This window comes from Lissotriton helveticus, chromosome 7 (assembly GCF_964261635.1).
Source record: "Lissotriton helveticus chromosome 7, aLisHel1.1, whole genome shotgun sequence".
In the NCBI taxonomy this organism is placed as follows: Eukaryota; Metazoa; Chordata; class Amphibia; order Caudata; family Salamandridae; genus Lissotriton; species Lissotriton helveticus.
In genome coordinates this window covers 1,100,397,640-1,100,419,746 of record NC_136068.1, presented here as the reverse complement: position 1 = coordinate 1,100,419,746, position 22,107 = coordinate 1,100,397,640, and the positions used below count along the sequence as shown (strand labels likewise).

The following is a 22,107-nucleotide window of genomic DNA, read 5'->3' as shown; positions in this document are numbered from 1 at the left end:
TTTTGAGGTATTTCAAAATCGCAGATAAGGCCTTTTCATCGTAGGATGATTAAAATACGCAACGTGGTGAGTTTGCACAAATTTGGACAAAACCTTGCAGTTCATCTTGAACCCAGGCAGTGGAGACATGATAGCAGTTCAAGCGCCCTTCATCCCAATCACTGGTTCTAGAAAGTGGAAAGTGAGTCTGGAGGTTTAGGTAGCAAATTCAGTAGCTTGGGCATCCGACCACTGATGCTTGTTCTGTAAATCCTGCAATAGATCTAGACAATAATTGATCCTGTGAACTATGTTCCTGTGCAAGGGCGGTTGTGCAAGTCTGGCATATGTTTTGTATTGGAAGGGTATCCTTCCAATGCAAAATACAATGCTTAGATTAACTTTAAAACGTGTCCCACTGTCTATGTGTGCGGTACAGTGCAGTAAACATGCAAATTCATAAAATAAAGGAGAAATAAAAGCATTTTTCCTGGAGAGTGCCCATTTGAAATGGACATTGTGTTTTGATTTAAACCTACATCTACTTTTTTTTCATTAAATAGGGTTTTGCATCAAAAACATCGGTTCGTTGTATGGGAACGCCCATGCACTACCCATGGAATGCCTCTTTGGCACTAAGTAATGCAAAGCAGCGCTATGCACGTTTTGCACTACTTTCAAGTGAATTTCCACCACAAAACAATTTTTCTACTGGAAAGTAAATTGTGTCACTTTTGTGACACAAACACAGTGCAAAATGTTAGCAAATATACTCCATAATGTTAAAAAACATTATGCTGCGAGCAGGGGGCACGGGAGGGGCTTAAGGGGCAGTGGAAGAGAGAGTATTGCGGATTGGTATGGTACTAAGTGAGAGGAAATGCATTTTTTTAAATAACCAACATTTTTTTCATTATCTTGCCACACAGAGAGAGGGGGTGTGTTTGTGTCTCCCACAGTCCACTAGACAACAACGTTGGTGGCAGTGATTCTGAAGGCAAGGTCAATGGGCTGCCCTTCCCAGGGGAAAAAAGCATGGTCCTGTGTCCCTATCCAACTTTGTAGTCAGCATGATTAGGTGAAGTAGTTACACTGTCATATGGAGGTCAAGTAACTTAATTCCAATTCCATGCCTTAATGTACCCTCTGAAACAGGTTCTGTGGCAGTGGGTAGTTACTGGGCAGTAGGCATGGCAGATACTCATACCTAGCAGTGGTGTTTCCAAGCCTAAGACTATTTAATTCCCTTTGTTCATTTTCTAAACTGGTCTTCCATACATTGCAATAACCTGCAGGCAAGGATTACTCCAAGAGTGGTAAAGGGATTAGACCTGAAATACAGTCCCAATAGTAATCACGCTCAATAACTGGTTGAGTTTTATTATATCTGTTAAGATGGCCTGATAAGAAGGAGTATGGTTTAGAATGAAACCACAAAAATGCACTGCGTGACTAACTGCACTCCTCTCCCCCTACATTACAAACACCCTTCAGTGTCCCTCACGTGCAATGAGTCTTCGCAGGCGCACGGTATCTGCGCACGTGCCGTCAGTGTCCTGCAAAGTGATAATAGAAAGTTGCCACTCTATTTTCTCCGCCTCACACGCCCCCTCCTCTCTGACATACGCACACCTGGTCCTTCCTGCTTCTTCCTCGGCTGCCCCATCCTCTCATCCTTTTATAAGCCTTTTCCCCTGTCGCTCTCTTCTCCCTCCCTGGCTTTTCTCATCTGCCTCCCGTAGGTCCAACTCGCTCCCGGTCCTCTCCCCCACAGTCCTGCCTCTTGTTTCCCAGATACCCAGAGCCTCCTCCCCGACCTCTTTCCCACTTTCTCCAGAGCCCCCGTTCCTTTTCTTTCTCCGGGTCTCAGTCTACGGCTCACCTCCTCTGCCTCACAGATCTGTTCCCTTCTTGACCGGTCTTACTGCCTTCTTTCCGCGCTCCTGTCGCTCTCTGCCTGTCTCTCGCTCTCCCGCGCCCTCTCACAGCCCACCGCCTCACTCACACGTGCCTCCGCCCCGTCCCTCCCCTAGAGGCAGCGGTCGGAGGCGCCGGCAGTGCGGGCTGTCGTCCACCACCGAGTCTGGGAAGGGAACGGAGCCGTCGCTGGCCGCAGCATGAGGGGGAACCAGCAGCAGGGAAGGCGAGCAGCGCGAGAGGCGCCCACCGGTCGCAAAACAAGGCGCTAGCCAGGTAAGCCTGATTCCAGCCCAGATCTATGCATCTGTAACTGTCTTTAAAGGCCAAATCAAGACAGTGCATAGAAGCATTCCATGTGTGACAGGCTCCAGAATTCAAATTAAAAACAGTGGAAAGGACTTGAACTTGGTAACTGTATCGTAGTGTGATGTGTTTAAAGTTTTGTATGAATGATTATTTCATTGTCATATTCCGGTTGCCAAAATTCATTTACTTTAATGTTCGTTAGCTGAAAATATTCTACTGACCAGTATGGCATGACATTCATATGCGCGCGACTCTACAATACTGGACTATGAGGGCGATATGCTTTATACCTAGAGATGTCCTTCTCTTCTGCACTTGTTTTTAAATTCTACCCCTCCACAACATGAGCGCGCACCAAAGGCTCTCACTTACACAGCTGTACCCCCGGGGGACTCCGGGTGTGAAGAGACCCCCGGGTCTGAGCTGTAGAAAATCAATACCTTGCATCAATGTTTTAATACCTTGGCTGTTTCTGCAAACACGTGAGATCGCGGGAGCGTTTCCAAGGCGGCTGTGAAGGAACTGACTCCGCCTCATCTTTCTGATGTTCTTTTCTGCCCCTTTGCTGGAAGGATAATGTGCTCACTTTTCAATGGCTTTGTAATATCTAGCATGTAGATTGTTTTACAGCGCCTCTGCCATCCTTACGAGGATACGAGGCGCTGGCAACCTTTTTTAACAGGAGATTAAAGAAAAGCAGCATGTCACTTATGTCGATTTTACGCTGTGCTATGATATTTTTGCATCACCTCTATTAGGTTTGTCGTGAATTGTCATACTACATTATGCATCTATAACATTCTGCGTTATGTTATATGTCTATGTGGGGTATTTATAGAGTGCACTGTTACTCCAAGGAGTGTCCTGACGCTAAAAGCTGAAGGGTAGCAGCGGGGAAGAAGGGTTACGGGCATGAATAGAGCCAAGTTTTCAGATTTTTCCGGAACAAAGGTTTCGTTTCAATGTTTCTCAGGTGGAGGTGCATTTTGTTCCAGAGGAAAGATCCAAGGCAGGAGCGAGCCTTACCCCCAGATCTAGACTTTTCAATTCGGGGGATGTTGGCTAGCAGCAGGCTGGAGGAACGGAGATATCCTATGGCCTGCTACAGGTATTTAGATGTTTTGAGAGTCGCCTAAGGCTATGGGCTTCTCTGACAGCGTATTGTGCAGAGCTATGTTATGCTATGCTGTCACGGCATACTCCTACATTTCAACGCCTTGACTGGGTGGTAATGCTATATAAATACAGCTACAATGAGTTTATATTCAATTATGCTGTGCTTTTTGGCTGTGGCGTATGTTTTTTGTGAGCTCTTCCAGTGCCTTTCCCTGTATCCCAGTGTGAGTGTCTTCTAGTGTATGTCTCCCAGTGGTCGTGTCTCCCCAGCCTTGCAGTCTCTCCTAGTGTCCATGGCACCCCATCTCTTAGTCTCCTCTGTAATTCACGTCTCTCCAGTGTCCTCCCTAGCCCGTGTCTCACTGCGTGCTCAGTGTCCCCCATGGGTCCCTTTGGATATATCTCCCTTGGCCTGTGTTTGCCTCTCCCAGTCTTCCGATGGCCTCTGCTCCCTTTAGTTTTCCAGTGTCCATGTCTACATTTGGCCTGATAAAATCAGGATGAAAATGACATATTTTTTTATATACAATAAAGAATTTCGGGAAAAAAAAAAAAGAAAATGACACTAGAGTGCAAACTATTTTCCTGTAAACACCGGTACTGTGTGGTGACACCTCACAAGCGCTGTGCGGTAACACGGCGCCTGCACCGGCAATTACAGGTTAATCCCCGTGGAAAGAGAACTAACAGTGCAGACCATGATTTTCCAGGTGAAATTGTGTCAGGCAATCCCTATCCCATGAGTATTACTGCTCACATTTACCACTCGCTTGTTACAGGTGGTAACTGGGAGTGGTGGATGTGGTGCGGGGTGGGGGATGCGGACGATGCCCACGGGCACAGCAGGCGGTGGCGGGCAGGGGGGCATTCCATGCTCCCTCGCCAAGCTATAGGAAGGGGTCAGATGGACCCGGCATCCAGGCCTGGCTCCGCGTGCATCCAAATCCAAGTCATTTTACAAGAGGGATTTTCGAACCAGTAAAATATTTCCGGTGTCCTCTCACCTGGATAATCTGGATGTAGAAGCTCGAGGCCTATTGTGATGGGGCGGTGTGTCTTTCACCCAGAAATACCGCTACACCTGGCACGTAATCGGGGACTTGCAGACATCCTCTGTTTCTCTCCAGTGCTTTCATCTCATGACGCCCCCACGTCCTCTCGAAGTATCCCCAGTGCTGTTTTGAGTCTCACTATGTCTGCTAGTGTTGCACCTGGTCTTTCCTGAGGTTCCGCAGAGCGTTTTCTGCCCTGACAGTGTATCCCCATATCAGCGTCTCCCTGTGTGCTTTGTTTCCCCATGTTTGTGTCTCCCATGTCTTGGTCTCCCAAAGAAGGTGTCTCCCCATGTTGATGTTTTGCTGCGTCTCGGTGCCTGATTTATAAAACAGTAAGTGACAGAGCCCCAAGTTTGACTCAGAAGGCCACGGCCGGAGCTACGAATATCAGAGGGGCCGAATACGAAGAAGGCAGACTACAGAGTCTCGATTCAACCTCATGCTTCTTTTATTCACCCCATACACTTGTGCCTCTACATCTCACTCGTGCACGTTCTTTTTCTCCATTTTCACTGTTTTCCCTCTTTTACTATCTCATTCCTTCTCGCTTTTGTGTTTTCCTCTCCCTCGCTCTGGGTGAAAATCTGATGAGAAAAAAAAATGCCGGTCCCCAAAAAATACGTGCCAGTGGGCACCACCTGCGAGCACCTGCTGTGCCTCCCCATGTCCTATCTCCAGATGGCTGACTAACATATCCACCACGCAAATCACTTTCATTCACCACTAATTCTTCATGGGTTCCTGAGTAGCGTGCTACTCACCAAAAAAGCACTTCAGGACCCAATCAGCAGTAGCTGCACCCCCACCCCCGCTCAGCGCCTTGAGACCCTCATGGGTGATTAGTGCGCTCTACAAATAAGTGATTGATTGATTTTATAATTAATTACAATTTACATGTCCATATTTCCCTTGCTGGGCTTTGCAGTTGCTATGCTATAGTGTGGTATTCTCGCCAGGTCGCGCTAGGCACTGTGCTGCGCAGTGTCACGTTGTTGGCTAGGGTCGCGTGCTAGATGCTCGCCGGTATTATTTTGTCAAGTTTGGCCATGTTCTAGCATAGATTGGTCTAACCTTTCGGCCACCGAGGCAACCAGGGAATAGGAAGAGGCGGGAGAGCGACCAGGCACGGGCGTCGCTTAGCTCCGCAGTCTTTAGAAAGAACGAGTGTATTATTACTAGGGCTAGATAAAAAAAATCAATGCCTTAATGCGATTAGCAGCATTGTTTTCTCTCCGATATAAATTGCCACTTAACACTGCAAAGTGTGTTCTATGTTTTGTTCGATTTTAGAAACCAATAATAATATATTGTTTTTTTATGAAGTGCTTGCTGCCCAGTGAGCAATCTTCAAAGCGCTGTTCATATGTTTAGGGTGCTCGTTTTGTCGCTCTTGGAAGGATGAAAGGCTATAGTGGCTTCACCGGGTAAACACTTGACTTTATAGATCCCTACTATAACGTGACTCTGGGAATCTGGAGGACGACCCGCCCTGGAATAACTTTATATAATCAGCTATCAACAAGTAATAACCTATCGGAAAACATAGTTCAGTGGGTTAGCGTGCCTGCTGGAAATATCTGTGCTTTGGCTGCAGGTCAGTAGATATGATCTCAATGGCTATATTCAGCTGCCGTCTTTCACTTTCAATAAAACGTGCGTCCTTTGGTTCGGAGCAGGCAGTACCATCTATTGATGGCACCTTTGCGTTGAAGTTCGAGAAGCCAATTTTGCATGTTTTTCTGTTGGTGTTTCACAAGTAACAGTTGTTTTCAAATCCGTCATTCAAGGGTACGGGGTGCTTCCTCTAAAGCTGCAGCCGCCCCACTAATGGGGGGTTCACCGAAGTGGGAGGTGTCAGGCTTTCATCTGGTGTCAGGTGAGGCTTAGAAATCACTGTGAATTTGGCGATTATTGTCAGGAGTGCCCCTCATCTCAAATGGATTATAATCCGATTACAAACTACTGTTCTTCACGTATCTTAATATTTAGATATAGATATATACGTTCTCTATATATCTCCCCACACAGGTTGAGCAGTGTAACCTATCACTCAGGGTTGAGCAGTGTAACCTATCACACCGGGTTGAGCAGTGTAACCTTTGACACAGGGTTGAGCAGTGTAAACTAACACACAGGGTTGAGCAGTGTAACCTATCACTCAGGGTTGAGCAGTGTAACCTATGACACAGGGTTTAGCAGTGTAACCTATCACACATGGTTGAGCGGTGTAACCTATCACACCGGGTTGAGCAGTGTAACCTTTGACACAGGGTTGAGCAGTGTAAACTATCACACAGGGTTGAGCAGTGTAACCTATCACACAGGGTTGAGCAGTGTAATTTATCACACAGGGTTGAGCAGTGTAACCTATCACTCAGGGTTGAACATTGTAACCTATCACACAGGGTTGAGCAGTGTAACCTATCACACAGGCTTGAGCACTGTAACCTATCACTCAGGGTTTAGCAGTGTTGAGCAGTGTAAACTATGACACAGGTCTGAGCGGTGTAACCTATCACTCAGGGTTGGGCAGTGTAACCTATCACACAGGTTTGAGCAGTGTAACCTATCACTCAGGGTTGAGCAGTGTAACGTATCACTCAGGGTTTAGCAGTGTAAACTATCACACAGGTCTGAGCAGTGTAACCTATCTATCACACAGGGTTGAGCAGTGAAACCTATCACACAGGTTTGAGAAGTGTAACCTATCACTCAGGGTTGAGCAGTGCAACCTATCACACAGGTTTGAGCAGTATAACCCATCACTCATGGTTGATCAATGTAACCTATCACTCAGGTTTGAGCAGTGTAACCTATCAGTCAGGTTTGATCAGTGTAACCTATCATTCAGGGTTGAGGAGTGCAACCCGTCACACAGGGTTGAGCAGTGTAACCTGTCACTCAGGGTTGAGCAGCGTAACCTATTACTCAGGATTGATTAGTGTAAGCTGTCTCACCGGGTTGAGCAGTGTAACCTATCACTCACGGTTGAGCAGTGTAACCTGTCACAAAAGGTGGAGCAGTGGAACCTATCACACAGGGTTGAGCAGTGTAACCTATCACTCAAGGATGAGCAGTGTAACCTGTCACACAAGGTTGAGCAGTGTAACCTGTCACACAAGGTTGAGCAGTGGAACCTATCACTCAGGGTTGAGCAGTGTATCCTATCACACAGGGTCTAGCAGTGTAACCCATTACACCGGGTTGAGCAGTGCAACCTATCACACAGTGTTGAGAAGTGCAACCTGTGACACAGGGTTAAGCAGTGTAACCTATCATACAGGGTTGAGCAGTGTAACCTGTCACTCAAGGTTGAGCAGTGTAACCTGTCACTCAAGGTTGAGTAGTGTAACCTGTCACTCATGGTTGAACAGTGTAACCTATCTTCCAGGGTTGAGCAGTGTAACCTGTCACACAAGATTGAGCAGTGTAACCTATCACTCAGGGTTGAGCAGTGTAACCTGTCACACAAGGTTGAGCAGTGTAACCTATTACACCGGGTTGAGCAGTGTAACCTATCACTCAGGGTTGAGCAGTGTAACCTATCACACAAGGTCGAGCAGTGTAACCTATTGCACCGGGTTGAGCAGTGTAACCTATCACTCAGGGTTAAGCAGTGTAACCTGTCACTCAGGGTTGAGCAGTGTAACCTATCTTCCAGGGTTGAGCAGTGTAACCTGTCACACAAGATTGAGCAGTGTAACCTATCACTCAGGGTTGAGCAGTGTAAACTGTCACACAAGGTTGAGCAGTGTAACCTGTCACACAAGGTTGAGCAGTGTAACCTATTACACCGGGTTGAGCAGTGTAACCTATCACTCAGGGTTGAGCAGTGTAACCTATCACACAAGGTCGAGCAGTGTAACCTATTACACCGGGTTGAGCAGTGTAACCTATCACTCAGGGTTAAGCAGTGTAACCTGTCACTCAAGGTTGAACAGTGTAACCTGTCACTCAGGGTTGAGCAGTGTAACCTTTCACACAAGGTTGAGCAGTGTAACCTATCACTCAGGGTTGAGCAGTGTAACCTGTCACACAAGGTTGAGCAGTGTAACCTATCACTCAGGGTTGAGCAGTGTAACCTATCACTCAGGGTTGAGCAGTGTAACCTATCACTCAGTGTTGAGAAGTGCAACCTGTGACACAGGGTTGAGCAGTGTAACCTATCATACAGGGTTGAGCAGTGTAACCTGTCACTCAGGGTTGAGCAGTGTAACCTGTCACTCAGGGTTGAGCAGTGTAACCTATCTTCCAGGGTTGAGCAGTGTATCTGAGCATCACTGATATCATACACAGAGCATCGCAACTTCTGTACCTGAGCATCACTGATATCACCTACATATCCTCACCCCTTCTGTACCTGAGCATCAGTGATGTCACCCACAAAGCCTCACCCCTCCTGTGCCTGAGCATCACTAATATCCCCCTGTGGAGCATAACCCCTTCTTTACTTGAGCCTCACTGATAGCACCCTGCAGAGCATCACCCCTTCTGTATGCATCACCCCTACGGTACCTGAGCATCGCTGATATGACCCACAGCGCATCACCCCTTCTGTACCTGCATATCATTCATATAACCCTTGGAAACATCAACCCTTCTGTGGCTGAGCATCACTGACAACACCCCTCTGAGCAATGCCCCTTCTGTACCTGAGCATGACTTTCATCATCCTTTGGAGCATCACTGTTTGTGTCTGGACATCACTGATATCACCCTGCGGAGCATCACCCCTTCTGTACCTGAGTATCACTGATATCACCCACAGAGCATCACCGCTTCTGTACCTGAGCATCACTGATATCACCCACAGAGCATCACCCCTTGTGTACCTGAGCATCACTCATATAACCCTTGGAAACATCACCCCTTCTGTGCCTGAGCATCACTGATATCACCCCTCTGAGCCTCACCCCTTCTGTACCTGAGCATCACTTATATAACCCTTGGAAACATGACCCCTTCTGTGCCTGAGCATCACTGATATCACCCTGCGGAGCATCACCCCTACGGTACCTGAGCATCGCTGGTATGACCCACAGAGCATCACCACTTGTGTACCTGAGCATCACTCGTATAACCCTTGGAAACATCACCCCTTCTGTGCCTGAGCATCACTGATATCACCCCTCTGAGCCTCACCCCTTCTGTACCTGAGCATCACTTATATAACCCTTGGAAACAACACCCCTTCTGTGCCTGAGCATCACTGATATCACCCTTCTGAGCCTCACCCTTTCTGTACCTGAGCATCACTCATATAGCCCTTGGAAACATGACCCCTTCTGTGCCTGAGCATCACTGGTATCACCCTGAGGAGCATCACCCCTTCTGTACCTGAACATTGCTGATATCACCCACAGAGCATCACCCCTTCTGTGCCTGAGCATCACTGATATCACCCCTCTGAGCCTCACCCCTTCTTACCCTGAGCATCACTGATATTACCCCCCGGGAACATCAACCCTTCTTACCCTGGGCATCACTGATATCACCCTGCAGAGCATGACCCCTTCTTACCCTGAGCATCTCTGATATCACCCTGTGAAGCATCCCCCCTTCTGTACCTGAGCGTCACTCATATAGCCCTTGGAAACATGACCCCTTCTGCGCCTGAGCATCACTGATATCACCCCCGGGAACATCAACCCTTCTTATCCTGAGCATCGCTGATATCACCCTGTGGAGCATCCCCCCTTTTGTACCTGAGCATCACTCATATAGCCCTTGGAAACATGACCCCTACTGTGCCTGAGCATCACTGATATCACCCTGTGGAGCATCCCCCCTTCTGTACCTGTGCATCAATGATATCACCCAGCGGAGCATCACCCCTTCTTACCCCGAGCATCGCTGATATCACCCTGTGGAGCATCCCCCCTTCTGTACCTGTGCATCAATGATATCACCCAGCGGAGCATCACCCCTTCTTACCCCGAGCATCGCTGATATCACCCTGTGGAGCATCCCCCCTTCTGTACCTGCACATCACTCATATCACCCCTCTGAGCATCACCTCTACGGTACCTGAGCATCGCTGATATCACCCTGTGGAGCATCCCCCCTTCTGTACCTGTGCATCAATGATATCACCCAGCGGAGCATCACCCCTTCTTACCCCGAGCATCGCTGATATCACCCTGTGGAGCATCCCCCCTTCTGTACCTGTGCATCAATGATATCACCCAGCGGAGCATCACCCCTTCTTACCCCGAGCATCGCTGATATCACCCTGTGGAGCATCCCCCTTCTGTACCTGTGCATCACTGATATCGCCCTGTAATTCTAATGAGCACTCTTGCTGTCAATGAAAGATTTAAGTACAGCACTGGAGGGGTTGGAGCTGCACAAGGTATAGATAAGGACAAAGGTGTGTGCATTATGTAGGCACAGACACAGAATCTGCTCTTATTTCCATCTGGAATGTCCTGACCCCAATGGCGGATAGAAAGGGAGTTGCTCCACTATTGCTGCTAGATCTATCCATCGCTTTCACAAAGTTCCCTCCGAGACTCTCCAGAGAGACTAGGGAAACTTGATATCTGAGGCAGCACTGTGGAAGGGGCCACCTCCTATCTACACTGCTGTCGAACATTGTCTTGTTGCCCCGTTCACATCGGTTCCTTTTTCACAGACTTCGATGTCCCTCAAGGAGTGACAGGTCTCCTCTTCATCCTCTAATTCACAGCACAAGTCCATCAACGTAGCTAGAAAAGCCAAAGGAATTAGACCTGTCAGTACTGATCAAGCATTCATTGCCTTAGATGAACAGATGCTAAGTATCCACCTCAAACCAACACCTCGGAAACTGAGATTCTAACCATCAAAGATTGGAGAAGATACCAAAGTAGAACTGTCAATCCCAATGATCTCGACCACATCTCCATGAACGGAGCAGTCACGACTCCAGCTTTTCCTTGATCTTTCATTTGAATCAAGTCACAGGAACTCTGACTGACCTTTCGGAGAACCCTCAGCTGAATGAAGCCACAAGAAGGAATAAGCCCAGCATTGCCGAGCCCTTCCTACCTATCCTGTCCTCATATCCCTTCTTCCCTCCATCAAACCCTCTTTTTTTTCTTAGATGATGGTTGGCCTCTCCACAATGTCAGCTTTGCCGTGGCATTATCAGTCTGGATACTTCTAACCGAGCACTACTGTCCTTTCAGAGGGCCCATCCTTTCCAAATCTCCTGTTTCCCTATATGCCATCCCACCCCTGGGACCGACTCAGGCATTTGCAGGTGTCAGATTGTGCAAAGTGTGGACAAAACGTGAGGTGCCCGGTTTCAATTACCGATGAAATGGCACAGACAAGCTCTTGCACAGCGAGCTGCCTTGGCTGTGTGCCTCACACATTAGACGGGCTTAGCCAGAGACGCCTGCTCCTAAGAGCTGCTGTATTTAATAACTAGTTAACAGCCAAAGATGGAATATTAGCCAAAGTCTTAAAAGGAAAGGACTTTTCTGTGCATTGGCAATGTGGCTTCTCATGCTCATAACGTGGGTCCTTATGTATCCATAGTAGAATAAAAGAGGACGAGCTCCTTTAACTCTGGACCCATTCAGCAGCTGTCAACATCTCCACGTCACAGATTTATGTTGAGATCACGCTTTGGGTCGAGTTGCCTATTGTTGAAGTTTTAGTGTATGATGAATCATTTAGGCTAGATTCTGGGTTCGGAGACCTGTCTCGTGTGGTGGCTAACTACAAAATAAAATCTAAGTGTAGCCAAACAAGAAAGAAACAAAGGTACAATAATGTAGGTAGGTTCAGTATATGGACCATATACTGAACCTACCTACATTATTGGTCGGGGTACAGTATAACCCCATTTTTTAACATACCAGTCTAGGAGCAGAATAAAACATTGAGGCCCACTAGCACGGTATTTTTAACTCACACATTCACCCACTCCAATTTTTTCTGCACCACACATAGTCCTTCACAACTACAGTGCTCCTACGTAATTCGCAAGTCGCAGCACGCCCCTTTTCGTAGAGAACTGGGATGGCCCCGATGATGAAGCATGTCACCGTGAGGAAACTCCGGTGAGTGAGGGGACTAAAGAAAGACATTTTTTTCTTTCTTTTTTGGCTACACTTAGATTTTATTTTGTAGTTAGCCACCACACGAGACAGGTCTCCGAACCCAGAATCTGGGCTCATTTTTGCATATGTCTCCTTAGGAGGACGACCTGGTCTTTAGTACCTTCTTTTCTCTCTGGTTATACATGAATCTTTTAGGCTGTCAGCCCAGCAAGGTCACCTCAGCCTTATATTTTTTGCATGGCCCATATAGCGGGCTACATTAAGAAATAAAGAGACCGTAAGCCCCTCATCTCTTGCTCATTGCATCACGTTTTGGGGGTTAGATTCACTAATCTTCACACAAGCAGCACTATGAAATCTGCAGCTCTACATTGAGAAAAAGAGCAGAGCACCATAGTTGGAAGGAGACTACACAAAAAAAAGTTTTGGAACGATGCTAAGCAGTAAGCTTTGGCACAACGTCAAGTCAATGGTTTCTTGTGTTTTTGAGGTGCAACTTCTAATCCAAACGTCTATGCAATGGCCATCGTTTAAAGGTAAGTTGCACAAAATATGTAATTTTTGCAAAACACGCAGTATGAATGGGAATATTGTGCAATATTCAACTTGCCCTCTTTTTGTGCCTGATATCATTTGACACTAGGATTTCACCTGAAGCCAGATCAAATAGTTTTATTAGATCTGGCTTTGTGTGAAGTTCTATGGGTGTTTGCGCTCTTTTCACTACCCCCTTAGCATAAATAATTCAAGGGTTGGTCATCTGTGCCAAAGAGCCATTTCGTGCTGTGCTCACATGAGTTTTCTGGCGCAAAATGTATTTTGATAAATGCTGATGTCATACGAGCTCCCACATTAAAAACAGGGCATACAACCATAGTTGGGTACGCCATGGTGAGAGTTGGGAAATCTTCCTCACCCTACTTCCCAATTTTACTAGCCAAGCCATGACCCTGTCTCTAACCACATTGTAGCTTGTCCCACTGGTCTCTGCTGACCTGTGTTGAATTGGAATTCAATGCTGTATTGACCTAACTGTTTGAGACCCTCTCAGTTCAGACGGACTGATGCATGGAGAGCAGAAAGCAGAGAAGAAGGAGGGAAAGCACAGTGGTTGGTGAGAGTGGGTGGCAGGTGGCCAGGTATTATTTTTGGGCAGGGTGGCAAAGGGGTTCTCTAAAGAGTTTGTGGTTTGGGTGGGATGGCAGGTCACTATGTTTGTTTTCTTTTGGTGGTGAGGGGAGGGTAAATGGTAATAGTGGTCGGGCTGTGTTGCAGAACACTAGGGGCCTTATTTATGATGCCTTGCATAACTTTTACGCCGCTGGTGCATCACTTTTTGTGACGCACCAATACCGTAAAAATGTGCCATGTTGTGCCCTGTTTACAAAGTGACGCGTCTAGGCAGATGCATCACTTTGTAAACCCCTGTGCCACATTATACCTGCGCCAGGTATAATGTGTGCAGGGTGGGCGTTCCCCTGCAAAAAGCCTCATAGAAGTGGCGCATTAAAATCTATGAGATTTCAGTGCGCCACTTCTAGGATGCTATTGCGTCAATATCTTATGCCTGCCTCACAGAGGTGTAAGACTGGCGCAGGCCCTTTCACAAGGGGCGTGCATCATGTGAAAGGAACATTGCTGGAGTTGCATCTGTTTTCAGACAGACTCCAGCAATGCGTCACTTTTGCGCCTACAGATACATCAGAAATACCGAACTCCTTGCGACATGCTGCATCATATAGTAAATATGACGCATCCATCATGTCGCAAGAAGGGCGCACTGAGAAGTGACGCATCGCTGTTTTCACACAGCGATGCGTCACTTCTCATAAATTAGGCCGTAGGTGCTTTTCTTTTACTATTTGGGAGGGAAAGGGATGAACATTACTAAAGGTGGGGAAAGAGGGTGTCAGGAAGCAAAGTATACTTTAAAAAATGTGTTTTGGGGTAGGGCAGTATGGAAAGCGGAGGAGTGGTGGGTGACAGGACACCAATGCCAGACACGAAGGGGGCTGAGGCAGGCGAGGCCATGTCCTGCAACACTCCCCAAGACTGTCCTGCCCTTGCACAGCTGATGAGAAAATGGGGAGAGAAAATGGGAGTGCATACATAACATGAAATTGTATGCAGGGGTGTTTTTTTACCTCAGGAGTCTGAGTGACATCAGAGACATCTTGAGTTTAACTCTTGTCTTTATCTGATGTCACTCCCACTCAGTGAAAAACATCCATTTTGTTCATAGTGCCCACACCGCCAGCGCTCGCCCCGCATGCCAATTCCACTTACATACCAAGGAAACTCATGAGACATATTTGTGGGAAAGAACTGCTGCAGGTTTATTTCGTACAGCACAGGTATAGCGTTAAGGTGGGTCATCTTACAGGCGATCCAAAGCGGCAGCCCCTCGCTGGCCCGCATGCCTAAGGAGCCATCTTGCACGGCGAGACGATGATCTAACGGTGCTTCATATTACCATTTCGTTATACTCCCGCCCCCCCTGTCAGGGCGGAGCGATGAGGCACACCCCCGGTCGGTTCAGGCCCCCTGACCGACCGAAGGACTAACGGGGCGCCGACGCTGTTTCCTGGAACCTCCTTCGGGTCCAGGTGCTTGGCTCAGGCACCCTTTCTGTGCCAGGCAGAGGTATCTTGACTGTATCCTTCTGCCGCAGAGGTACCCTTACTGTCCATCTGCTTCCAGATCGCCCTGTACTCCGCCACAGCTCTGGAGGAGGCCCACGTCGATGACAGAGCCCCCCACCCACCAGTTACTTGCAACCTGCCGCTGACAGAGCCTCGTGCACGTCTAGGAGACGAGCCGAGGGAACGCCTGGCGGGAAAGAGAGGCCGAGCAAATTTGCTGCGCCACTAAATACCTGGAGGCACGCCCCCTCTCCCAGGTGAGCCCTCCCTATTGGCCGCTTGATTAGGGATGTCGCTCAGGGGGAGGGGTGCCGCTCTGAGGGCTCTGCTCGCCCGTCGAGTGGGACTAGGGCGCTGCCCGCCCATGCTCCCCTGCGTGTCGCGCGGTCAGCGGCACAGTTTCCGGTCTATAGCTCTGTGTATCTCACCCAGGCTCAACAATCCTAAGTGCCAGCCAGGTCATGTTCTGCGTGATGATGGCTCGTGGTGGTGGTGGTTTTATATGTGAGGCTACAAGAAAGCAAACAGGCATCATTGCAAGTGTTTTCATTGGCAAGACGTTGAGAAGTATTCTTTGGTTTTAGCAATAAAATAACTATTTTTGAAAAATAACTGTATAATGTGTGCAGGGTGGGCGTTCCCCTGCAAAAAGCCTCATAGAAGTGGCGCATTAAAATCTATGAGATTTCAGTGCGCCACTTCTAGGATACTATTGCGGCAATATCTTATGCCTGCCTCACAGAGGTGTAAGACTGGCGCAGGCCCTTTCACAAGGGGCGTGCATCATGTGAAAGGAACATTGCTGGAGTTGCATCTGTTTTCAGACAGACTCCAGCAATGCGTCACTTTTGCGCCTACAGATACATCAGAAATACCGAACTCCTTGCGACATGATGCATCATATAGTAAATATGACGCATCCATCATGTCGCAAGAAGGGCGCACTGAGAAGTGACGCATCGCTGTTTTCACACAGCGATGCGTCACTTCTCATAAATTAGGCCGTAGGTGCGTTTCTTTTACTATTTGGGAGGGAAAGGGATGAACATTACTAAAGGTGGGGAAAGAGGGTGTCAGGAAGCAAAGTATACTTTAAAAAATGTGTGTTGGGGTAGGGCAGTATGGAAAGCGGAGGAGTGGTGGGTGACAGGACACCAATGCCAGACATGAAGGGGGCTGAGGCAGGCAAGGCCATGTCCTGCAACACTCCCCAAGACTGTCCTGCCCTTGCACAGCTGATGAGAAAATGGGGAGAGAAAATGGGAGTGCATACATAACATGAAATTGTATGCAGGGGTGTTTTTTTACCTCAGGAGTCTGAGTGACATCAGAGACATCTTGAGTTTAACTCTTGTCTTTATCTGATGTCACTCCCACTCAGTGAAAAACATCCATTTTGTTCACAGTTACCGGTCTATAGATCTGTGTATCTCACCCAGGCTCAACAATCCTAAGTGCCAGCCAGGTCATGTTCTGCGTGATGATGGCTCGTGGTGGTGGTGGTTTTATATGTGAGGCTACAAGAAAGCAAACAGGCATCATTGCAAGTGTTTTCATTGGCAAGACGTTGAGAAGTATTCTTTGGTTTTAGCAATAAAATAACTATTTTTGAAAAATAACTGGCCGAAGTTTTAACTGTAGCCAATATCTTCTAGGCTTCTTCTAATGTGCAAGTAATCAAAGTTAAATGCACATTATTGTTTTGGGTTCCTAAGAGCACTAATGAATTTTAAGAGCTGAAATAAAAGGATAGCAATTGATTGTACCTCTGGAGGGAGATTACAAAAAAAATCATGCAGCACGGCGCAGACCCCGGCGAGGCTGCCTGTGTTGCGCGAGAAGGGAGGGAGCAGAAAAGCGCCATATCTACAGAGATATGTGTCTCTCCTCTGCTTTTCCTTGTGCCGTCGCCGATTTCAGCTGCCGTGCAAAAATACAAACTGGGGAAATGTTCAAGGCCATTTTGCAGTAGGAAAGGCTTTGGTTCGTAAAATCTGAGCATTTGCAACCACAAAATAGCTTTTGAGCATATTCAAAACCCAAATTATGATGTGGTAACTTGTTACCAAATTGCAAAGTAGGTTTGCGACAACAAACTGATTTGCAAATGGAAAGGGGCATGTTTAGGACGACCCTCCAAATTTGAGATGTCTTATGATATGTATCAATGGTTCGTGACTGCAATTGGGATTGCAAATCGTTGATAGGTTACTGACTCCTCAAAAGAGGTGGTAAGCCACTGCCAAATGGAAAGGAATCCCTAACAGGCATCTTCTCTTTGTCAATGTTGCAAAAACATTTTTGGGAGTACACAGTGGTCCCTGGGGCCAGTGCTAACTCATAAAAAAAAAATCAAATTTTTTTCTTTTCCTATTTTTAAATGCATCCCGTTTTTCAAAAAGAAAAACAGGCTACATTTAAAAAAAATTGCTTTAGAAGCAATTACAGACACAGTGGTCTGCTGACAACGAAAGGCCACTATTCCTGTGATAGCAGCAATTCGTAGTGTGTCGCAATTCATGACATACCTCATGCATATTAACAAAGTCATCCAAATTGCGACCCCTACAAATTGGAACTTTGAAAATCAACTTGTTTGAACATATGTTGGTTCTCAAAAAAACATAATGCACCACTTTTACCACATGCATTGTAAGAACACAAGGCCCTTGGATCTCTCTCAAAATATCACAATATTTTCTACGAGCTATGATTGCGAGAATAGAATCCCTGATTGGTGGTGTGGCAAATACTATTTCTTGAAAACAGATTTATTCTCATAGTTGATGTGGAAGAACATATTAGGTTATTACATTATTTACAGCTACAGTCTGTTCCCTAAGAGAGTTGAGAGATTGATAGATAGACCCATGCAGCAGCAGGGATTGCACACACCCGCGTGTCATACATAATTAGGTATCCCAGTATTATGAAGGGTTGAGCATGAAAGGAGGTTATGATTACGATTACCCCAGTCTGGCACATTGAGTGCAGATAACACAGAAGATGACTCAAAGAACATAATTTAAGAGCAGGATCACTACCAAGTGTCAGTTCTATAATCACAATATGTTCTCTTAGATTCTACAAGAAAATTCATCAGGCTAAACTCGGTGCTCAGATATATGAATTCATTATCAGAAGTATGTTGGTACATTAGGTCACGTGCTTCATGACTGCCCTGGACTATAAACATTTTGGCTCTTGGCTGAGGGAAAACCTGAATAAATTTTTCAAAAATCAATAGTTGTTTAAGTGAATTGAGCTGCTTCAGGATATTCCCAGACAGGCAGAAAATCTGAGATGTTGACAGTAAAATGAGGTTATTGCCTGGAATTGTATTATTAATTTGTGGATCACAGATCAAAGTGGGTAGCCCCGCCCTGAGTGCCCCAACTGCGGTGATCCTTAGTAATAATTTTTGGTCATGTGCAAACGTGGATCATGCGTGTGCACTATGACCTAGGCCTGCTTAGACCTGGAGGGGCACCCAAAATGTTACCCTCAAGTAGTGCAAGGCTACTGCCATCACAGCGAATTACGCAGCACAGGAACGGTGGAGGCAGCATACTGTGTTCTTAGATTTTAATGATCAGTAGAGTGAACAGGTCTTTTTACCTGTGTCACAAGAGTGGCGCTTCCTGGTTAACTCTGGTAAAGTTCTCCTGCTGTGAGCTTAACTCACCCTTTACCTGCATTGGATGTGCTGCAGGAGATGTATGTGTGCTTCTGCGAAGGTATGCATGGTTGTGTGTGCTCGCTGGGATATATGTGGGCCTGTAAGCTTGTACTGCATATAGGCGATAGCGCGCAGGGGTGCATGAGTGCGCTAGGATACATGGTTAGCAGTGCGAGAGTACAGTACACTGGAACCTTAGAACGTGTGTATGTGTGTGCACAGTGGTGTGTTTGTAAGCTTACAATGGGCACAACACATGGAAAACACTGGATTATATTTTTGGGAGGCCCAGGGCTTCCTGGGGTAGCAGGGAGAGGTAGAGGTTCCCAAAAACGGATTTGTTGATTTCTGCATTCCCGAGAGCTGGGTGGGACACACATTGGCGGAAAGAAGAGCAGGGCTCTTATGTGCATTTCTATAGGAGCTCTTTGATCCAGAAAGGAGGTCACTGGTCAAAGGGGCCAGAGCACATCGGGGAAGGAGATGGGGCTGATAAGAGAATCATAAAAAATAGTGCTGTGGCCTTTTGGTAAGCTTTTTATGGGTGTATGACTGAAGCTGATATCCAGGTGTGAACCACTAGTCACTCCTCTGGCCTATGATGGAGCACATGATTGGAAACTATCCTGCTGTGATAGACTGCTCGCTGGACACAGAGCACAACGAAGAATGAGCACTTCAAAGTGGACAACTCTCAGAACACGAACTTCAGTGATATAGACACTAAATCATAGGTGTGTCTGGAAATGGATTATGAAAAGGGGAGCTTGAGACTATGCTGTGAAGAGTCCCAGCATGTCAAGCAGGGACGACTCCTCCGTTAAGACGAAGGAGCATCGCCCCACTAATAAATTGCCCCCCAAGATGGGAAAATAAAATGGTAATACGGTTCATTTATTACCATTTTATTTTACAAAATCCCATCCCAAGCGTCAGGACAGGGGGCGGGGCTTTCTGCTGCTGCCAGTCAGACAGCAGCAGAAAGCAGTGATGGGCAAGACACTTTAAGTTTAAAGTGCGCATGCCTTTTTTGGCAGGTCGTCTTGCAATGACCAGCCAGATATGCACATTTTATACCTCTCTAATCCAGCTGTCTTAGAAAGCTGGGTTAGAGTCAGCATAGGGCTCAAGTGCCCTCGGGTAAGGCTCTCTTCAATCCTGGTGCTGCTCTCATGCCTCCTTGGAGATAAGACCATAGCAAGGAGGAGGTCACGCTAGGAAAAAGGTAAATGCAATGATTTATATGTTATTTAAATTTATTTTTTATTCTTGTCCCCCGCCTCACCAACCTCCTTACATATCAGCTGCCACTGATGTCAAGAGAGGGTCCGAATCGGGAAAGAGGGCTGTCACCCCAAGATAGCTTACAGCCATAATTTCCAGTGAGTTGTGACCTTCAGAGTTAGATCCAAATTTTATTTACCTGAGTCGGAGAGCACCCAAGAATCAACCCCAGAGAAGAAGGACACCTACCACCAGATCGCTGTGGACCTTTGCCACTGCAGCTGCAGATTCCAGACTCCTGCTCACCTCTGAGCCGAAAATTGTGCCCTGGGTCTCCGGACTGCCAACCTAGCTGAGTGCGGGTAAGACTGATACCGAGCCAGTGGGCCCTGGGGGACTTTATTCTGATTGACGTGCCCAGGTGTGGGGACACGTGGACGTTTGATAAAATCCTTGTAGAACGTTTAAGTTTGAACTCACTAGCAGGTTCTAGTTTGGATGTCACCACACAGGATTGGGAAATAGACATCATCCACAAACGAGGAAGTGGGACAGGAGCTGGCCCGGGTAGCGCTTGCGGGCTGCCTTAAGAAGACTGTGTATATTTTTTGTTGTGTATTGTATTGTACTTTATGTTAGTAGATAAATGTCTTTTTACATAAAAGCAAGTATGTGCCTGGACAATATTTTATTGGGGTTGCTGTCCGTATTTTGATTTGTGAGTCTGTGCTTGACTTAAACCTACCTTGTCCACAGAGAAGCCTTAAACTGCTCGCCATATGCTACCACAGAGGGTCAGGTGCTAAAGAGGTTCTTGGCCCAGTTGCTCACAGCTCATAGTAGGCAAGGTCTCAAGACATCCTCAAAAACCGTGGTTAGGCTGAGTAGCCCATGATTGCACCATGGCCTTCGGAAAAGGGTTCTGACAGCAGATAAAAAAAGCATTAGATCTGATCAGACTGCAATACCATCTATTGCTATTGCTGGCCAAAATTTGCAAAGGGAAAAATAGTAAATCGTAAATTATCAAAAAATATTGTGCATACAATTAGAGCAATTTAATGTATTACTAGCACTTTACAAAAGATTGACAGTAGGGAATAATGCGCTAAATAGTGTAAGCCAATATTTTCATTCTATATATATATATAACACTAGCATATGCTCAAAGGTGGAGATATAACCCCTGCCCAAGGTTATAACAACAGGTAGATGAAATCTACCATTAAACATAAACACAAATTCCCAACCTGAGCAACTCTAGGAATTATAAGTGTCCATATCAATAAAAAGCCTTTTCAAATTGTTATGGTATTCCGTGTCTTCTTTTATTTATTCCAAAGTAAATTCTTTATTTCAGTCCAATCACTGGGTACAGATCATCAAATGATTCTTCAATAATACAGATAGCCAACAGAACTTGCCAACACGTGTTTCGTCTAGGCTTTCCAGCCAAAAGACTTCGTCAGGGCTAAAGACAAGCAAAAAAATTGTACTGAATTAATATAATTGAACCATACAAATCATATAGCTCAAATAGAAGTGTCCTCCAAATATATGGGAGAAAAGGGCAGGGGAAGGGAGGAAAAAGAAAAAAGAAGAAGGGGAACCTCCAAAAGAAGATATATAGTGACCCAGAGGTCGTGCTCTGAAAGATAGAACGTGATAGAAATATATCATCCATAGGGAAAAAGGTAAAGAGATAAAATTATTGGAGGGTTGAAAAAAACATTCAAAAGGTGAACTACAAAGACCATAAGACACAGCGCGCCAAAAAGAGGCGGGGACAAATCTATAATTGAAGCATAAGCGGTGGTTTCACAAGAATCAGAAGTCACGGCGTACCTTTGAGAAAGTTCAAGAGCGAACGAAACATGTCAGGATTGCCGCCGGTCTAAATAAAGAAATGCAAGCTCCGTTGCTGGTGTGCGGCTGTTTTCTTCTGCACTGAAGATGTTGTGGTAATATGTAGCGGCGTGGTTCTGCCGCGGCGACACACCTCCAGACAGAGCGCCGTTGCCTTCCCGCAAGTGAACCAAAGTGGTGTGCGTCGTGGGAACGAATAGGGAAGGCTGGTGAGCGCCAAAGACTTACTTTGGTATGGACCTCGAGTCAGCCTCGAAAATGGGCTGCGT

At 46.5% G+C, this 22,107-nt stretch overlaps 1 protein-coding gene across 1 annotated transcript in view; it reads left to right on the top strand.

Annotated features, from left to right (window-relative positions):
- The first annotated feature begins 1,575 nt into the window (after positions 1–1,575).
- GPR142 (G protein-coupled receptor 142) overlaps positions 1,576–22,107 on the top strand; it is a 276,410-nt gene continuing 255,878 nt past the window's right edge. The window contains exon 1 of the mRNA XM_078654236.1: positions 1,576–2,172. The gene's annotated coding sequence lies outside the window, so the exon portion shown is untranslated. The remainder of the gene's footprint in view (positions 2,173–22,107) is intronic.